This window comes from Oenanthe melanoleuca, chromosome 19 (genome assembly GCF_029582105.1).
Source record: "Oenanthe melanoleuca isolate GR-GAL-2019-014 chromosome 19, OMel1.0, whole genome shotgun sequence".
NCBI lineage: Eukaryota > Metazoa > Chordata > Aves > Passeriformes > Muscicapidae > Oenanthe > Oenanthe melanoleuca.
In genome coordinates this window covers 3944772-3965603 of record NC_079352.1, presented here as the reverse complement: position 1 = coordinate 3965603, position 20832 = coordinate 3944772, and the positions used below count along the sequence as shown (strand labels likewise).

General features: G+C 44.3%; 1 protein-coding gene and 1 long non-coding RNA gene across 5 annotated transcripts in view; one reads left to right on the top strand and one right to left on the bottom strand.

Moving 5' to 3' along the window:
• Positions 1 to 150: 150 nt before the first annotated feature.
• On the bottom strand, positions 151 to 16670 carry LOC130260734 (uncharacterized). 4 transcript variants are annotated; one of them, XR_008841835.1, is made up of 5 exons: positions 15708 to 16670; positions 14842 to 14904; positions 12174 to 12317; positions 10329 to 10521; positions 151 to 1942 (listed from the first exon to the last, which is right to left on the bottom strand). It is a non-coding gene; the product is annotated as an uncharacterized LOC130260734 (long non-coding RNA). The 4 variants fall into 4 exon arrangements; XR_008841836.1 differs by lacking the exon at positions 151 to 1942 and adding an exon at positions 9401 to 9588; XR_008841834.1 differs by lacking the exon at positions 10329 to 10521 and having other exon boundaries at positions 12174 to 12320.
• A 237-nt stretch (positions 16671 to 16907) lies between these two features.
• TAOK1 (TAO kinase 1) overlaps positions 16908 to 20832 on the top strand; it is a 63191-nt gene continuing 59266 nt past the window's right edge. The window contains exon 1 of the mRNA XM_056506384.1: positions 16908 to 17386. The gene's annotated coding sequence lies outside the window, so the exon portion shown is untranslated. The remainder of the gene's footprint in view (positions 17387 to 20832) is intronic.

Here is a 20832-nt window from a genome sequence, read left to right as displayed (position 1 = left end):
AATGAATCAACTGCTAGAGGAAACATGAGAAAGTTTTCCTGAAGAGTCTGACCCAGGATGAGTTTTGTGTTCATATTAAAATGCAGTTAAACTGGGAAGCCTATTGAAGTTATTTTTTCAAGAATAAATTATTTCCTTTCAAAGGCAATCTTCTTTAAAACACTACATTTAGTTTCCACTAACTGTTTTCAGATAAGTAAAAAGTGAAATTATAAAATTAATCCATAAAAAAATAAAATGCTTGCTTTGTAATATTTCACGTATCTGTCTTCTGTTTAGAACTCAAAATCAGGAAACACCAAAATTACTGTATTTATAAATAGTGTAAAGGCCTCTTAAAGTATGCGTAGCATTTATTTACATTTTTTTGCCACAGTGTTTTCATTTATAGGAGGGATTCAGGCTTGCAAAATTCTCCATATTCCAACACATCCAACTTAACAAAGCACTCCAGCAGACCTTCAGTTACAAGTAGGATTAGAACCACACTGTTCAAAACCTTGCTACGTTTGGCTGCTGCAACTAATGTGTTTCAGTGAAAGCCAGCTGTGATTTACCAGTTTATATTCAAGTTAGAACCCCAGAATTAGTTCTCAGAAGCAGTTTAGTCAAGATGGATGGCAGGGTACGAGTGCTGCTCACAGCCTGACCACAGCTATTCTCACAGAGCTGCTGCAGTTACATTCAGGTAAGGAGGAGCTTCTCCTTGACTCCATTTTTGTACTCTGCTGTGTACATTATTTATAGGTACAAAGCTGGTCTCTTTAAAGACTTCCCTCTCTAGAGGCAGCTGGATAGTAGGCATTAGGTTAGAGGTCTTAAACAGCAGCAAAACCTAAAAAATTTTTTAAAATTTAACCCCTAGCTGAATTGTAGAAATAATACCATGGACACTCATCTTTCCCATCCCTAGGAATTTAAGCCTCAGCACATGCTGAATTATGATTTTTTTTTCTAAAAGCTGTTTCCAAATGTCATAAGCACACTATGTTAATTCTTCATTCACTCTCCAGAAAATTAAGGCAGTCCAGCACCAAAAATAACCATAGGGCATAGTTTTATGAGGCAGCAAAACTGATGTAATGGCTGCTCCCAAAAGGGAAGGTCATCTCTCTCTGCCCTGCCCTCACAGCAATGCTGCTGCTTCTGAGAGCACATCTGAGAAACTAAACTAAAAAATAATTATTCAGATGGAAAAGTGCACATTTTTATTCTGGTTAAGCTTCCTAAACTGTTTCACAGAGGAGCCAGACAAATATTAACACCCTGAAGAATGGGCTGTCACTACAGCAGCTCAGGAGTTGCCTTCCACAGCCAGCCTGGCTGCAGCGATGACCTTCTGGGAATTGGGCAGTGGGGACACAGCTGGGGCTGCAGCCACTTAAGCCATCCAATTTTATTTTGCTCATATTTGTGAGTCAATCCCCTAGAGTGGCCAAAGAAGGATGGTGTGACCCATCCTTCAAAGTGTTTTGAGCAAGCTGTAAGAGAATGGCTGTAACCAGTGTGACTTCTGGTGGATACATCCATTGTTTAGAAGAACTCAATCTGAGGATCATCCCTGTTGTAAAAACACTGAAGTGTTCACATAGGCATGAGTAACATCTGCTGCCCAAATCTGCATGCAAAATTGTTTACTAGAGTGCAACCGTATAAACTGGAGGCAGCTTCTTGGACACATACAAGAAGCAGCATGGGAGGCAGGCTAGCAGGTTGGCCTCAGCTGCATCTCTCATCATTACTGCTCTGGGGTTTCAAAGAATCCTGGCTTTCAGACAATTCTGGATCTCCTGCTTCACAGGGACCACAGAGAAATCCACACAAACATCTACCAAGGTGTTCTTGCACAAATTCCCCTGCTGTTAGAACCTGAGGCACAGGCAGTCCAGCCTGACTTACACAGGGAATTGCATCGGTCACTGCTTGCAGTAGACTTTGACCCCTGGAAGACAAATGAAAAAAAGCTCAATCCACAAATCCCAAGCACTTTTTATCTTGTTATACAACACAACAGTCACAAGGCTGCTAGTCACATTTCATTCTCATTCCATTTGGATACCAAGCAGTTATTTTCAAACAGGAATTTTTTTAGTTATTCGTTTTTAAATGCGTGTTGGGTATATTCTACATTTGGCCGTCCAACACATGGGGACTCCACTGCTTGTGTTTGCACTCAGGGTCTCCAACCTAACAATACCCAGCACTGACAGAACACCAAATCTGGCAGGGTTATTGTTTGAGTTATTACTGTGAACTGCTGCTTCATTATGACATAGGGTTGACTACAAGATTAGGGATTGGGAAGAGCCCTTGTCTGAAGGAAATTTAAAAAGACTGGAACCATTCACCTCAGAGGGAGTGAATCAGAAAGAACACAGTGAAGGTATTGCAGAATGCATAGCTTAGAGATAGCAATTGGAGAACTTTTGTTCACCTTATCTGAAAATGTAGGAATGCAGGAACATGAAGGGGAAAAAAAAGGTAAATGAAAAGATAAGCAACCACCTTTTAATGTTTTGCATAAAATATATATCAGGATTCACTGATAAGCTACATTGTGAAGAGCAAAGTATTATTAGTTTTTTCAGTGAATGGGCATAATTCAGCTAAAAGTAAATATTTGACATCTAAAATAGAGATTTTGTTAGGATTACTATTCTTTGGAGCACAAGTGAGCTTCTACCTCTTGGGATTTAAGAGGCTATTTCTGCCAGATATCCAGGGCCTCAGGAGCTCAAATAGAAGCAGGGTGAAGAACTTACTTTTAAAAACCCATCTCCTCTGAAGAACTCATGGACTGAATACAAATGAGACAGCTGATGGTCCTAGCTGGGGGGGAAACAGACTGACTGGCAGGGCAAGCAATGGGCACTGTGCAGCAGATGCCTGTTAACATCCAGATTCCACAGAGGAGTTCCTGCATTCTCAACTTACTGGATCAGTGCTCCTTTTTATACAATTCAGGTATTTTTGTTACTAAGTGAGGACGCTGCAGGAGGCAAAGGCTAACCCTTGCCTGTATTTAGCCCTACTTCCTTATCTTGGGATCTGGTCCACAGTGCCACTCTCGCTCTCCCACACAGTTTCTGTACTTCACTGCTTACCTACTCATGAGGACTGAATTCCAGGACAAAGGCTGTTGTTCACAGCAAAGGGTTTGTGGAACAGCTATTCTGGCATAGCTCCCCAGGTGGAGATACAATTCATATAGGCAAAAGAACTCACTAAATCATCTCCTTAAAAGGCAAGCTACACCATCAGAACAAATCATCTCCACATCTTTGTTTTTTGCATGCCATTATTGCTGCAGGGTTAAGTCTGGTATTTTTACATTCCAACCTGAATAACTATTCTGGCAAAACTAGTAGTTCCTTGACCAGGAAAGGCCAGAGGTACCAGGAAACAAAATAAAAACAACAACCACCAAACAAACAAAACACACCAATGAAAAAGATTCTGCCTTGTTTTCTTAGCTGTGTTTTTTGTAGATGCTGAAAAGAAGAATGAAGGAATGAGCCACTAAACAATGGGAACTGTGTCCAAAAGTCACCTCTGGAGCAGAGAAAAGCAGTGGAACAGCAGTACATAGCAACCCTCACAAAAAGATCTATTTACTAAATGTATGAAACAAAAATATGATGTTCTAATGAAACTATAGTGGCACACAAGTAAAATCTAAAGACATATAACTGAACCAGAATTCTAGACATAAGACCCCCACTCTAAAGTAGCCCACTAATTCATTCATCAAATCCAATTAATAATACTCACTCTTCATTATGTTTCCACTGCAATAGACCTTATGTCAGCCCCAGGAAAGGATATGAGTCAATCCTTAACTAAATGCCTCTGATTCACTAAGGAACCAACACATATAAAATCACTTAAGATTAAAAAATGCTAAGGTTTGCCTCACTGATAATTTATCTAATGGCTGCTAAGATTGGGTTAATGGGAGAACGAGGAGAGAACAGCACTACATTGCTATGGAAACTAGAAATTTCAAAATAAACACCTCTGCAGAACTGAGGTCGCAGATCTAAAATGTCTTGGTTTTGATGTCACCTCCCTTTACCACGAGATTCAGCCAGGCTGACCAGTCAGGCATAGGGAAAAAAGCTTGCAGGCAGTGACAGAAGCTAGCCCATGACTGATGTTCCTTATTCCAGTGTGGCTCTGAATCGGTTGATTTGTTACCTGTACACTTTTGTGAGTCTTCGTGCCTCACAGCATGTCTAGCCAGGCCAATGCAAAATGAATCCATACCACTTCAGATAGGAAGTGTTACCTTTATCCCACTATACTGATAATCCTAAGTATTTGCAGGGTTTTTTTTATTATATATATAGATATATAAAGTGAACAATGACAACACGATGTTTACAGCTTTGTGAAGTTCAATTCCCTTACTCACACTAGGAAACTCCTTACCCTGGAAATGGCTCCACTGCATTTACCGTTAAGGGTATCCAGTCCTTTGCTTCCTGTTAGTCACAAATGGAAAATACAGTTGGTAACTTCTCCACTTGTGCCTGGGCAAAGGGTTTGTCATTTTAGACAGAAACATACCTCCACACCCCACCTACCTTATACCATCTCACTGATTGCTGCTGTAAACAAGTCAAGGCTCTAGAAATGCTGACTCACAGTGCTAAGAATATGGAAAATATTTAGAGTTGTTAAAGCAGCAAAGCCCAGCAGGTTTCCTGCCCTTCTTCCTTATCAGCAAGCCCCTTGCCATGACAGGCTGTAATGAAGGACCTTGCTTCCTGAGAGGAGGCAGAGTAGGTACTTGCTTCCTAAAGATAGCCCAGATTCCTTTGAATTCCCAGTTGTTAGTAATTGCAGGCAGGGGAAGACAACCCCCAGTGCTTGCAACCGCAGGGCTACAGATGTTGAGAGATTAATGGCTCCTGGGTAGGCTTTCTTGCCCAATGCAGCATTGCTCACTTCAGTGCCCTTCCTGGGACAGAGTCAAGTTCCTTTAAAATGCCTCAGTATCTGCTACAGAAGACTGTTCCTTACCTATGGACTTTACAGGATTTATTACTGATTCCTGCCTTCAGCACAGCTGAGTCAGCGCAGGCAAATCACTGTTTGCCTTTGGAGGGCTGGTACCGATCAGGACATGGGCAAGAAGAACGGGGTGTAAATTCTGTTTCCCTGTGGGCGTGTCAGCGCAGGCGGGGAGAGGGACAGGGAGTGGTGTTCACGCCGAGCCGGGGCCTCGGACAGAGGTAGGGAGAGTGGGGAGATAGCCGACAGGAGCCAGTTTGAGTGCATTCTGCCTCTGTTAGCACGCTGCTGCGCCCAAACTAATCGGCTCTGGATCTTATCCAAACGACAAGCTGAGCGCCTAACACATCAACAGCCTGTTTTCCCCACTGGGAAATGACCTGTTGCAAAAGGCAGAGCATTTAAGGAAACAACAAAGTTTCGTACCCACGATTCATGTGGCAAATAACTTCAGAAAGCCTAAGGAGCGCGGGAGCCTTCATGACAGGCTGGGGATGGGCAGGTTGCAGTGCTGCTGCCTCCTCCTCCTCCCATTACCTACGCAGCTCATTTGCAAAGAGGCAGAGATGATGAGCTACATTTACAAGCTGGGCAGGGCAGACCAAGGAGCAGCTCTCACTGAAGGGAAGAGCAGGCTGTGGTGAGAAATTGCAGTGCTCAGAAATGACTGTACTAAATGGTCATGGTGATGGTGTTGAGTTGATTTTACCTATAAACTGTTCTAACTGCAGTCTGCAATTAACGTGGCCTATAGCATCTAAATGCACTAGAAGCACACAAGTAGGGATGCAGAGCTCCCTTTTCTATTGGCAGCTGACTTCCAGCTGCACATCAAATGAAATTCTCAGCAAGCTGATCATGCGCATAACTCTCTCGATACTTGTCAATATGGAGATGTACTTGGCTGAAGTCTCCCTCTTGTAAGGCAACAGGAGCCATTTTAAATAGGTGGGGACAGGGGCTGGTCCTACAAGACTCACACTAGTTTAAGATTACAGTAACTACAGTGCTTTTGCCCTATTTATAGTGCTTATGCAAAGCAAAACTGAGGTCTTATCAATCCTTCTGATAGTGACAGTGAAGGTGGCTCACTGTGAAGATGGCCTTGTATGAAGAATAGATTGGATCGTAAATGCAGAACAGCTGCTTAAGCAGAACACCAGGAAAAGAAGCAACGATGTTGCTGGGCAGAGAAACGCGTTGCAAGAGCACACACAGCCTCCTTCCTGCAAAGGCACATGCGCAGTGCTATCACTCAGTCACATTTCTTTCAAGCTTCCTGGTAGCAGAATCAGCAAGTGCATTCTGTCACATCTGACTGGCTACAGGACTCTGTCCTCATCTGACAGTAATGACCTGGCCTCGATTTTTCACATTTTTGTTGTCTCCTTCCCCTCTCAGCACTATGAAAGCACCAGGAATGAAACCCGCAGCACAAAGGAAATTCTCACTAGCACAGCCCTCTGCAGTGCACTTACCTCAGCAGCACAGGAGCTGCAGGCATGGCAAACCTCACATAACCTACATTAGATTCCCATAGCGTTCCAAATCAGGCACTTAACTCCCAGACTTGGCTGAGACTCATCTCCATGGCCAGACTTAGTATACACAACAGAGACTAAAACTCTGAGGATCATGGTGTGCAGCTTTGCTCCTTTGGTAAAATGTAATGCTCTACAAAAACAGACAGTTCAACCCCATAAAAACAGCCTATTTTTGGCCCAAGAACAAATACTGAAATCCCCCTAGAACTAAGGGCCATCCAGATTTCTCCACATGCAAATTGCACTGTAAAAGATCAGCTCTCTGGTTGAATGGCCACAGCAAAACACACTTGACATTGCCATGGCCTAGCCTCTGATCTGCCGCTGGCCAGAGGTGATGTCATGGGCTGTGTTCACTGTCTGGAAATGAGGAGCAAGAAACGCTGCATTGGCTGGCCAGCCCATCCAGTGACACATCCTGACACGGGCCACAAGGAGACAGGAACAGACTGATAACTCTCAAACATCATGGAAACAAAACTCCAGGGAGAAGTTGTCAGGGTATAAGCACACTCACTTGGCCAGCAGCAGTGGATCCACCCATGCCTTTGACACTTTAGCCCATCTCTCCCTAGTCCTTTCCCATTCCTTATCACCTATCTTTCCAAAAGGCTGCTGCTGTCCCTGCTTTGTTTACCCAATTCTACCTGCACTGAACAAGAGCAAGAGTGCTCTCCCTCTCATGTCACCACCACCTTTGAGAAAAAAGCTGACCTGCAAGCTATTTTTAGCCACATTGTAAAGTTGTGGAGCTATTTTGGTCACATTTCTGTATGAAAGCTGCAGGACACTGACAGGCTCGATAACTGCCTAGGGCAGCAGGGGCTTTAACTGGGAACAGGCACAGCTTGCAAGTTTGCATTAAAGCTTCTGTGCCCTTCCCATGCCATAGGACTCTTTACACCAAGATTTGATTTCCCTTCCTTTTAGAAAAGTGACACATCTTCCTGAATTCTGCTGGATACCAGAGGCTCTGTAAGGCCTTTGCAGCTCCAGTTCTGCAGAAGGTACTATTTATTCTGTGGGCTCCCTCACTCCCATTTGCCTCATTCCCTAGGAGGAGACAGGTGCAATTATGAGTTCACAAAAACACTGGACAAGATTTTATCAATCCTCCTTTGAATCAGACCTCTGTAAAAGATCAATAAACATTAGACTAGGGCCTGCTGAGAAGTTGGGTGCACATAACTCTGGAGGTAAGAGGAAGAACAGAAAGGAATCATTTGCATAGCAACATGTTGTTCTGAATACAGAGTAATGCCTGGAAGCTCTGGGGTACATCCAGGCCATTGGGCAGAAGGTGCCTGGTCTAGACAGTTGTTTTCTCTGGATTGCCTAAGGGTTGGCTGCCAAGTTTGCTGGGGCTCTGTAGCAGGTGCAATGCAAAAGTCAAAGGAACTGGATTTAATAGAATTAAGCCCAGAGAGGAATCTTGAAGGATATGAGATAAATGAGAGGAGAGAAAAAAACCCAAACTGAAACTGGTGTGTTTAGGACAGGGACAGATGAATCAGATCTATAAAGAAGGAACAAGAGAGTAACTATATGGGGGTTTTTGAATAGCTGTCATCCAAACCTCCCCAGAAAACTTGCCTTAGGACTGCTGCTGTCTGCAGCTACAGTGCATGTTTTCCCAAGACACCTTGGTGGTGTTACAATTTTACACCTTCCCCATTTGGAACAAGCCCCTGGTGCAGCAAGAAGAATCAGAATTTCATCAAGTCAGATTTCAAAGTCTCTCTCACATATTTTTTCCCCCAACTTTCTTCTAAAGGTGGTTTGTTAACAGTTCTTACACTAAAACTTACATCCTGCTTCTAAGGTGAGCCACTCCTTATTTCACTGATGCAACTTGCACCACCTTTCATGAGTCAGCACAAGCCACATATCTCCTCCACAGCCAGATCAGTGCCTGCTAACAGGATGAATTGTCCAGGCAAACACTGGTGACCTGTTGCAAACAGATTTGATATGCAGAGCACCACTGTATTTCACTGAGCATTTCAGCAGAAGGAGCTGGTTTAACTCATTTGGTCCCAGACAAGCACTAATCTGTGTTATACACTTTGTAATCTCCATGCCAGGAAAATCAGCTGACCATTAGCTAATAACTTATGACATGTAAATTAAAACTAGCTTAATAAGAATTTAACTTTTTAGTCAATAGGTGGAAATGGCATGGACAGAATAGTATTGTTTAATATGCTGTTATTTTAGCAGGACAGAATGGAACTGTGGCAGTTCAGACCAGATACAAAGATGTGTCCAGCAGCAATATGTCAAGACCCGTTGGATCAAAAAGCTCAATGAAGTGTTTTGTGTTTCAGCTTCCCCCAGAGCTATGCACAAGACTAGCAGCAAGTATTACACAGTGAAAATGTTTTGGTCAGATGAAATAACAAAGCAACATGTTGCGTTATTTCCCTGCTGAGCTTAAGCAGCCTTTCTTTGGGATATTGCACAAGCAAGATAACAAACACGAGTGGCTGACAGAACAGATAGTCTGTCAGCTCCTGCATGGTGGACCAATGCTCCTGGTAGTAGAATTTTGCCAGTATAGGAAGTAACTACTTCACCTTTCATCATCTCTCTAGATTCTTAGTTTTCATCCATTATCACACAATCTTATTGGGAGAGCATTCCTGGCATCATCACTTGTCTCAACTGATTATTTAATGGAGATATCCTATCACCATCTCCACAATGCAGATATTTTTCGAGTAAGTATCAAGAAACTGATTTTTTATTTTAGATATTCCTACACCTGTTCTATTTTCTGGTGTGGAAACACCAGGCATACAGTAACAAATCACAAGCCGCTCACCCCATAGACGTAGACAAGTGTTGTCCACCAATGGAGCGGATCCCGGCAAGCGCACACACCATGCTGGAGCTGACGACTGCAGTTGTTCCCAGTCTCCTCTAGGGAGTGCAGTCGGAAAGGAAGAGATGGAACTGCAGTGCACATGCCAGCTGGGAATCAGTGACTCAGGATATTCAGTCACAAATGGTGTCTGTCCATTTCCAGCTGAAGGCAGAGAGGTTTGAGCTTGGTCTAAGAGCAGAATTCTACTAGAACCCCAGGTATGCTTTACTATGTGAAAGGTCGGTCTTCTAAGATACTAAAAATCAAGATGTAAATCAAGCATTAAGACTTTAAATGCTGGATCCACTTAAGCCAACATGCTCACAGCTGAATGCAGCATGGACAACACTTCTATGAGGCTTGCATCTCTTATGCCCTAGTATATCATGCATCCATCAGATCATCCAGCAAATGTATGCCTAGTTTCAAAACATGATCTAGGCCTTGGTCTCTGCACAAAGAACAGAGACATTATTTTGGGTGCACATGCACAGTGCTCAGTACTAGAAACTGGGCAGACCCATCAGCTTATTTTCACTATAGATTCACAAAAGAGCTAAGGAGATATAGTACCTGTCTGATCTCTCTGGTAAGGAATCATGGAGAAAAAAAGGCCTAAGGTTGCCTATGTTTTCCTTGCAAATGATATGTATGCCTGAATTCTGTGACCTGTTACACCTTACTTAAAAAGAACCAGAATGTAAATTATACCTACTCAGAACAGGATTTTTGCCCTCTTCCCCCGCCCCAAAATAATAATGATCCACGTTCCCAGACTCAACATAAAAAAATATTAAGAAATGCAGAAGTCATACTACCATTTACCTAAGGCAAAGAGTAAGAGAACAAACTCACCAGGTAAGAGTCTGCATAGGAAAAGCAGATCTGCAGGAGGGACATACCTACATTCAGACAGATGCCAGAGTTGATCCAAAACACAGCAGAGGATACAGTGAGTTCTGCAAAGTTACTGACACCCTGTGACAAAGCAGGCCTGTGGAACCAGTGAGGAGCTGCAGCTTTGAGAAACCAAGAGACAGTAACTGTTCCTGCTTGTGGACAAAGCTTCCAGGAGGGCACAGACAACTTTGCCACCTACAGAAACTACCTACAGCAAAACAGGAGCAGACATTCACATGTCCTAAGGACAGAAATGAGACCAACAGCCATGGATTTCACTCTCAGTTCAAGTAGCAGCAAATACTGCATACCAGAAGCCCCATTATTCACATGGGGGAAGAAAAAAAAAAAAAAACAAAAACAAAAGTCTGTAGAAGCTGTGATAAATAAAAAGGAACCATCAGCTCTTTCTTGTGTTTGCAAATAACAGAGCATCTCCTCCCTGACATGTCTCATTCACTCTTAAATTTTCCTACCGGCATTGATTTCTGTTGCTGTCTTGAACAGAACAGGTGGTTTTTTTAATAAAAGCAGGGAAAGGCAGGCTTAGCACCAAGAGATCCTCAGAAATAAGGATCTAATATAAGAATAATCCTGGTGAGGGCGTAATTGATTTCCAGGGAGATGTTTATGATGTATGCATTATCACAATCTTCATTCCCCACCTATTCAGGATACCCACACTGGATTACAACCTGCCTTCACACAGGAGATGTTGAAGCTTTCAATGAGGTCACACCAGACTCTGACAAGCACTGATGGGTGAGTCATGCTGCAGTAGCCAGAGATACTAGCAACACATTTGTTAATCTGTATGCTGTCTAACTCTTTTTCTGGTCTAGAATCTTATTCAAGGGTGAAATACAGTGTCTCAGAGATAGGTGACTGCAGAATTGCTGAAGAGCAAGGCCACAGTTTCCCAACTGTTTTATGGATTATAAGAATCAGTTCCTGGAAGCAAGTTCACAACAATGTAAAATATTGTTTTACCTATCAAATCTATAAAACAGGAGATCAAGATCCAGATAGAGTCAACAGCAGAGCTGTTCAATGCAGTTCACTGGAAAGGTCACCATATTAATATGGAATCTAGGAGTTCTCAGAAGAGTTCCACCAACTCTTGCTCCAGCAGTTCCAGTCATCATCTCCAGCAAACTGCTCTTCCAGAGGCTGCCTCCCTGTACCATGGTCAGCTGGTGTAAATACACATCCCTACACCAGCCAGTCCAGGACAAAAGATGGGGTAATCACAGCACTGTCAGGCTTGGGTCTGAGCTAAGATAGCCAGAACTAACCCAGCAGGGTCAGGCACAGAACAAACTCCCTTCTGCTGATTCAGCTATGAGGGAAAACCTGTGGAGAAGGATTAGATCAGACAACAGCAACTTCTTGGACTGCCATGGCAAAATTCTCCATGGAAGCTTTGGAAATGTGGCAAAAAGGACACAGAAGACTATGGAACAAATGAGATATGGGGAATGAGTGCATGACAGCAGAAAAAACGTTTCTTCATCTTGGCTAAACTACTGGATAGCCAGGAAAAAGAACCAATAATAAAGGGAAGAGACAAATCTAAAAGAAATTCTGCAGACAGAGAACAAAGAAATTAAATGCTGTTGTATTTTCATTGCTGCAAAGCTAAATTAAGCTTCCTAAGTCAAGCAGAGAAATAATTGGTTTAGATTTCTAGAAGACAGCATGAGCAGCAAGTGCCAGTGGAACAACTAACAAAAGGTGTCTTCCCTCAGAGAAAGCAAGCCAGCAGATTGCATAACTGAAATGAGTTTCCTCCCAGTTTCACATTATTAGTCACCTTTCTCCCTTCTCTGCCAAAGGTCTCTTCTTACCCATCCATCCAAGGACCAGAGCCAAGGCCTTTCCTGTGCTGCTTCTTTCCATCATTCATTCTTCAAGTCAAGGACTCCATATTACCGATCCTTTATCCATTGCAGATATTCTGAACCCATACCAGAGTAAAATCTCCTTCAGCCCTGCTGTTGAGAAAAAAATCTGAGATACTTGAACAGACTCTCCTTGTACTCAGTTGTCATGGCCTAAAAAAACAGTTAGTTCTGAAATCCTGAAAATATTTCAAAGCAAATTTATTGCTAAGTCCCATGAAAGAACCCTCACTAGCAGAAGACATGCTACCTAGAGTCCCTTGAAAACCTGTTTCACTCAGGTGCAAATGGCCTACTGGCATTTATTTGTAATTGCCCAGCATGGCAGTGGCTAAGGAAGGAAAAGCTGTTGAGTCACACTGCAAGCCACTTTTCCACTTATTTCTGGTTTCCCAGAGGGCAGAGTGGGACAAGTCAGAAGGCTGAGATTCTGACGCTAATTTCCCATATGACCTTGGCAAGTACTTCTTCTTGTGCCACCATTTCCCCATTTCTTAATAGCTAAAACCACTCAACTCATGGAACAATCATAAGTGCACAACAAGGAGCATCTAATAAAAGGTAAGAGAAGAGTGAAGTATTATAATTGTTGTCATAGAATACAGAAGCAATTACGTAATAATGGCAGTATTGCTTCATTTTTGTCCTTACAACACAAACTGTCAGAGGGACACTGTCTGACATGGTATCTGCACCCCAGTGGATGTACCCAACCATTTACATCACTGATACAAAACCAGATTGTTGTAATCTGGAAGACTCTACCTCGTTTATTTTGACCAGCCTTTCTCCAGAACATATTTTTCCTGTATAACCTCATAACCCATAATAATGGCCCAAACTGTACTACAGGAGTGATGGCAGGTTTCATGTGCTAGTAAAATCAAAACAATTCCTCATCTGTGCATTGCACAACTAGTCACCCACTAAAACACACATGTGCTCATCTTCTCTGCAAGCAAGGAACAAGCTGAAAGTTAGTTTCTAAATTGGTACATCATACATTCAAAGACACTTTCTAAAAATCTCAATGGCATGAAAGAATTAAATTGGCTAAATTACATTCTGCTTGTATAAGTTTCCTAAGAAAAAGCATTGATAACTGCTAGTAACAGCTCCTATATAATTAATAACCAAGTTTCTCTGTTTCAAATTCTACAATTTCTTCTAAAATTTAAAATTGTTTGCTTAAAAATGGCCAGATTCAACAGCATTTGGACTGAAGGCTGAGGAAGGCATGACTGTAATTACAGCACCTGAAACTGTGCCCTAATCACACTTTTATCTTTCTTATCTACTGCAAGTATTTATAAAGCAGTGATAACTGTACTAGGCCCCATCACTGCTGTGAGCTAGTTCTGAACCAGCACCTTCATATTGCTGTAAGAAGTTTACATTGCTTGAACTGGTGTCATTCTGCTGAGACAGAAAGTCAAGCTTCTCATCACTTAAAGTCATTAAAAAAATAAACGATGACACCTCTAAAGGAGCAGGGGTGTTAACCCCAATGTCCTGGCCAAACTCCCAGCTTGACTAATTACAATGTGCCTTGAATAAATTCTTGCCACAGTTTCCGTTGGATTTAGCATTGTTCTCTACTTCCTCTCCTACAATATCATGGAGAGCTGGTGCATGCTCTTAAAGGTCCTGTCCATGCTGGAATTTCGTATGGGTCTACTCCAGGACCAGCTCTGCAGCAGCACAATGGGAGCAATGTGTTGAAACCAGTTCTGCCTGTCAGCTGAACCGCTAGGCAATTTGTAATATTTATTTATTGATGTTCTGGCACCTCCTTCAGACAGAATTAACTTTGGCTATAGCTATCTGACAGATAGACTGGTGCAAATCCCAGATGCAAACATATATAAACCTGTTTAGTTCTTTTTAAAGTAGACTAAATTTGCATCAGGAAATTAGCAAATGAAGCTGAACTGACTTTCTAGATGCTTACTATGATTTTTTGAGAAGGCAGCAAGAACACATCTAATACGATGAACTAGGAAAGCTTAATGTGCTGTTTAGTTCAGCTGGTGACAATAAACAATTTTCATACTGGCTGTTCCTTCAGAATTTCAGTGAACTTTTTCCAAACAGTCTGTTCACAGACTATACTGTATATTTTTGAAGCAGTCACTGAATACATATCAAGTGCAGATCTAGCATTTCAAGTAAAATACTTGATAGTTAAGGGTAAAACATTATTCACATTTTTCTGCAGCCACCATTAAGAGACTCTAAGGATTTTTACCTAGACCTCTCATTAACTTTCACGTGTGTTAACACTAAGAGCTGAGGCCCAGACTCTGCTGGCATTTGCTGGGTTAGCTCCATGGACCTCACTAGCTCTCATAATTCATGAGCTTTACAGGCAATTTGTCTGCAGGAAGAAGTACAAGATCAAGATTCAGAAGAACCTGATTCTCAATTCCACCTTTTGACCCCGTGGGCGGATCACTCTCTCTTACAGCTCCATTTTGTTCTCCCATCTCCAAAAGCAAATGATAGCCACTAATTTGACAAAACAAGTACAAAACCAAATTAATATCAATAGGCCATGCTGAGCAGATTAGCACTAAATACCATTCTTTCAACATTTGAAAATACAAATGTTTACCTTTCAGACATGCCCTTAATTTCCCCAGAAGTGTCTCTCCCATATTATTTCAGAAGACAGAAACTGTAGTTTTAGAAAACGGATGGTTTTATTTTTGTGTCATTACAAAAATGCCTTTTAACTTGTCAAATGATACACTACAAATATCTTTGGCAGATGAATGAAACCAAGTTTCCTGTCATAGCTGCCAACTTCAAGGTTGAGATCATCAGATAAACCTTTAGTTTGCCTCTCCCAATACCCACAACAACATATGTTTCAAGTGATCCATGTTTGTCTCACTTTTCCTATTGGGATTTGAAAAAGCAAAGTATCAGACCACTTTAGGACAAGTTCACAAAACTCTAGATGTGGTCCACAATTGTTATGGCCAACCACATTCCTCAGGTGTCCCTCCAGCTCAGGTTAAACAAAACAGTCCCCAGTAGCTCTGCCTGTCTAAAGGTAAATGCAAAATTTACCTAACTCGTATCCAGCATCACCACAACACCTGCTGGATACAAATCTTTCTCAAGATACAAAATATCTGTTAGATTATGTGGAAAATAGGAAGGAAGTTTGTTTCATCAGTTTTATTTCAGCAGTAGCAATAATACTGGATTCACAGAGTTGTATTATTTCATACTGGGGACATCTCAAAATTGAATATTTGCAGGGTACTTTATAACAGAGCACACTGTGCCTTCAGTGTAATTCTGTCAAAAGCGGAAGCCATCCCTACAAACACACCTTTGACAAACTTTGTGTCTTATGTAACTGTTTCTATTAATTTATTATCAGGATGTCAGTACAAATTGTAATTTTGATGATTCCTTGCCCCCATACTTCTGAAAGGGAAAGCAACTATAAACACGGGGGAGACTGACCTCAGTGATTTCCTCTGTTCAGACAGGAGCACAATGCGCTCAAACACCATGACAAGGAGAAGTGGACTGTTTAGAATTCCTCCAGCTGTAATCTATAGCAAAAACAAATAAACAAATACGTGACTACAAGATGCGATAATTAATCCCTGCATGAAGCCAACTGTTATCTCTGCTTCATAGATGGAGATACCAAAGCACACAAAGGCTCACCAACCTACCAAGTTCAACACCCACCACTGAGAGCCAAGAGTACAGTTTAGGAGACCACATGCTCAGTCCATGAGATTTTTTTTCCCCCTCTTTTGGCCACACCCCAGAAACAGCTTGGCCAAGGGCAGGCTGAAATACACGCATTTGGTGAGCAGAGCAGCCACCTGCCACCTCCTGGGATTGTCACCGCCTGTAGCTGAGCTGCTCCTGGCCAGAGAGGCAGCTCCACTTGTCTCCATGTCCTCACCACAGCCAGCCTGCCCCAAACCCACAGCCCTTTGCCACACCACCCCCAAAAAGTTCCCACCTGTGCCAGGCCACTTCCTACCTATGTCCAGGCCCCACGTACAGCAATGCTGAGTCCCCCACCTCTCTGTTCCCCCACACCTTTCCACAGTTTCCTCATTCCCTCACAACCCTGACCGAGCCCAAATGGCCTCAGCAACAGCTCCTCACCAGCTTCCCCCTCAGGCTCTTCTGCCCCCTCAGTGTCCCTACATAGGCCTTCCACAAACCCTCTTTCCCAAACTCCGCCCAGCACCCCCACATACCAGGTGTCTCCTGTTCTCCCATCCCTCAGCAGCCCCTCACCTGTCCCCTAAAACTGCCCCTCCCCACACAGCCCCTCACAGCTGGTTACTCTCTCCTCACACCAACGAGCCCTCCCCAAGAGCCCCTCACACCAAGGCTTCCTCCTCACACAACCCCTCACAGCCGGCTGAAGAATCCACCAGACCAACGACCTCGCCCCACAGGGACCCTCACAGCAACACCCCCTCACCCCAAGAACCACCACCCCCATCCCACACCCGCCAAAGACCCCTCAGGCCGCCCCCACGCAGCCCCGCCCGCCCCCGCGCCACCGCTGCCCCTCCGCCGCCCCCTCCGGGCCCCGCCCCTGCTCCCCCCGCCGCCCCCAGCCCCTCCCGCCGGCCGCGGCGCTGGGGGGGGAGGGAGAGGGCGGCGAAGTCTCGCGAGAGGGGCGGGCGGGGGCCGCTGGCTGCGGGCAGCGCGGAGCGGCGGCGGCGGCGCAGCCGGAGCCCGGGCGGCGCTGAGGAGAGGTGGCGGCGGGGCGGCGGCAGCGATCGCGGCCCGGCACACGGACCCGCTCCGCCGCGGCGGCACGGCCGGCGCCGCCCGCCCTACCCGCGCGCCGCGCCTTCGCGGCGCGGCCTGGCCGCGGCTCGGCGAGCGGGGCCCAGGCAGCGGCGGTAGTGGCGGTGGCGGTGGCGGCGGCTGAGCGCTCCGCCGCGCCCGCCCTGCCATCTTAGGTGCCGTGCCCCGCCGCCTTTGTGCCCACCGCGCCCGGGCACCCGCGGGGGCCGGGCCCGACGCCCCTCCGGGGGCGCCTCCCCCCGCGGGGCCGCCGCCCCTTGCCCCGCTCCTCCTTCTCCTCCTCCTTCTCCTCCTCCTCCTCCTCCTCCTCCGCGGGGGGCCGACCGGCGCTCCCAGCCCGGCTGCGGCGGAGGGTAAGGCAGGCACCGCGGCGCGGGTTCGGCCGGGGCGGCCCCGGGAGGGTGCGGGAGGAGGTGGTGGTGGCGGTGGGGGGGAGCGGCCCGGTGGGGCCGGCGCCTCCCCCGCCGCGCTCTGCGGTACTGCCGCAGGGTCGGGGCCGCCGCCGCCGAGCACCGGCGGGGGAGCGGGCGGCGAAATGGCGCTTCCCGCGGAGGGGCGGCCGCGGGCGGAGGGGTGTTCCCCGCTGTCAGGGGCCGCCGGAGGCCCAGGGCTGGGGCCGGGGCCGGCCCCGCGGCCAGGCGTGCCCAGCGCCGCGGCCCTTTTTGTCTGCGGCTCCCCCGGGGGCTCCGCCGGCCGAGCCCTGACCCCCAGAGATGGTAGGGGGTCCCTCCGAGACCCGCGGGGATTTATGCCCTTTTATTTTTTTCACCTTTTTTTTTTTTTTTTTTTTTTTTTTTTTTTCCTCCTTCCTCCATGCCCCTCGCTCCTCCCCAAGCGGTGAGTTTTCAGTGTATATACCATTTTGTTCGGTGCTGGTGTGGGATTTGGCTGAAAGTGACCTATTTTAAAGACCTTTTATTGCTCCCCGCTCAGCAATGCATGTGGCGGCCGATTCCGTTACCCAAATAGCGTTTCCCAACCATTTTAATTTGTCAGATTAAAACATCTCATGGAGGCTGGATTTTTGTAACCCGCGTGTGGGTATGTCGTTAGAAATATCTCTCACCCCGCTTTGCTGCAAGCATCTTTGGAGCATCAGAGTTGACCTTTGTCACTGTGAAAGCAGAAATAAATATCGAGGCGATACCTGGGAGATGCAGTTGTACCATTGTGTTGGGCGCGGTACAAGAAATGGGGTGGGGGGGAGAACCAGAGATTAAAATGGTTGTTGTCAAGTGTAGATCTTCACATGCCTTCGGAAAAAAAATATGACAGATCGGTAACAGCCCTGAGGACTTTTAATATATTTTCTTAGAAAAACCTTCCGTGTTTATCGTGCTTGTCTCTGCTGCTTATCATGGCATGGAGTATTTCATTAGGTGGCATTTTAGTGGCTCTGTTGGTTAAATAGCAGTTGCATTAACTAGTTGAACAAATTGTGTCCTTCACCTTTGACTATTGCATTTTGAGAGCCGTTACAGCAGTGTGCCCATGCATGCCAAGGGCGGATTAATAAGATGTTACCTAAAGGTTTGGATGTTATTGATTCCTTACTATTAATGCTATTTATAGTGCATCTGACATGGTTCTTGTTTTATGTATTTGGATAAAGGTTATCAGCTTGGAATGCTTCAGATGAAACGTTTCAAAAATACCACCCCAAATATATATATATATATATATACACATATATATATTTATATGTATATAATTGAACAATGTAGTTCAGATTTTCAGTGCCTGAAAAATAGCTTTAGTAGATAGCACATAATAGTGAAAACCATGAAAAACTGATACATTTTGACACCAGGAAGGTTTGTTTTCATATCTCAGGATTACAGAATAACAACTTCTGTTGCAATAAATACAGTTTTTGGTATGCTTTTCTTGAGCCTACTTTGAGCCTACATTTTCCTTGCCTTTGTGCCTCCTCATAGTTAGTGTGTCATAGTTTTTGCTACTTATGTCCAAGGGCAAACCTAATCAACGATTGGTTTGAGCCTTCATATTAGATTCTCCACAACATTGGCCTAGTTCTGACTGGTATGTTTGCCATTTTTAGGACTCATCTTCCTTTTATCTGTAGATTGAAATACATTGATAAACTTGAACCTCAATTTGTCCTTTGAACTTGAGAGGATGTTTTTCTCCTCTGTTAACAATATGTCAGTGAAGAGAAGGTGATTCTGGTAGAACAGCTTAATTTTAAGTTTAATCCTGCTGAAATGCAACCGCCTGAAGCGAAAACTTTTTGGATAGTTGGATGTTATTTTTCTTTTTAACTAGACTGAATTAAGTGTTGCCTGTACAGGACCAGATGTTGGCATTAAAATTATGTGCAGATAAGGTGGCTTAGGCCTCAAGTTAGACTATTTGAAAAAGTTATCTATGTTCTGCTGTTAAATTCCAGTGTAAGCTAAACTGAAGAACTTTAAATGTTTACTTCCAGCTAAATAACATTTCTAATTGTGCACTTTTCATCTCTAGCCCTATTCACCAGTTTTTGTCTCCAGAATAACATGTTTTTAATGAATAATAAGACAGTCTCAGGTTTTATGCTTGGTGAGATTCATTGGAAGAGAAGCAAATATCACACTAATAATTACATCTTCAGATGTATCCTAGTAGTGGATTTCCTGTAATGAGGATGTTTTGTAGAGAACAATAGATATGGCAGCAATTTCAGAGATTTGTTTTAAAGATGTTGTAGGTAGCTGACTCTGCAGTAGTGAGTTCCACTTTGACACAACCCTTGCATACTCAAAAGAGCATTAGGTGGTTCCCAGGTACTTGGTTTTCAGGTGGAATTCTCTTTCTAGCAAAGACAGACTGGATGTACTGCTGCTGTTGTCTCTCATGTTTGTCACTTCTGCATGGATATACTTCTGAACTAACTTAGTAGGGAGTAAGGTCATTTGCAAAATATGTCTCACAGAAATTTTTTTGACAGTATAGGTATTTTGTCAAGTAAGAAGATAATTTGAGTTGATCTGGCTCTATTTGTGAGCTAGAGGTGATGAGGAAGCTGTGGTAAATGCTGCTTGTCTTATTCTATTCTCAGTGTGTTTTGGTGAACACTCCCATAATCACAAAGATCCTATCTTAGAAGCATTTTCTGTTGTGTTCCTGTTCATATTAAAATCATGTAAACAACATACTGTCAGGTTGAAGTGCATACCAGAAATTATAAAAATCTTTGCTGTTACTAGGGGTGAGGCATGCTCTTGTCTTCTGAATGGCAGTGGTGCTGGGTGGCCATTACCTTTTTCCTGTTCAAGTATGGTATGTAGTGTCAAGGATTTTACTTGTATCTCCTTTTGTGAACCTGGACAAAGGGAAGAGCTGAACTTCAACCCTGGACTGGAGTAGTGTCTGAACTGGAAAGTTTCCTGGGTCTGACAGCAGGGTTTAATTTCTGTTCTCTCCTGGTTAACCATGCTTGGGACAAGCTTGCCTGTAACAGCACAGAGCAGGATGATTCAGTACTTTCTGAGACCCACATCTGTCCTTTCTTCTATAATATTGTGTGTTTCCTACTCTTCTCCACAAAGTGCTCGTTCTGGATGGACACAGTGCAGGATGAAACCCCAGTATGTGCAGCCTGGTGCTCTCTGCCGAGTTCCCCTTACGCTGGAAGTTGACTGAGGTGTGCAGTTCCTGTCCTCCACCTGCTTCTCCATGTGTCATTCCACTGGCTCTGGTCTTTGATCCTGCACCAGCAGAAAGCTAACCTAAGGAAAAATACAGTTTTGTGTCAGCTTGGTGATCTGAAATGGCTCAGTGCACAGTGAGGTGATGT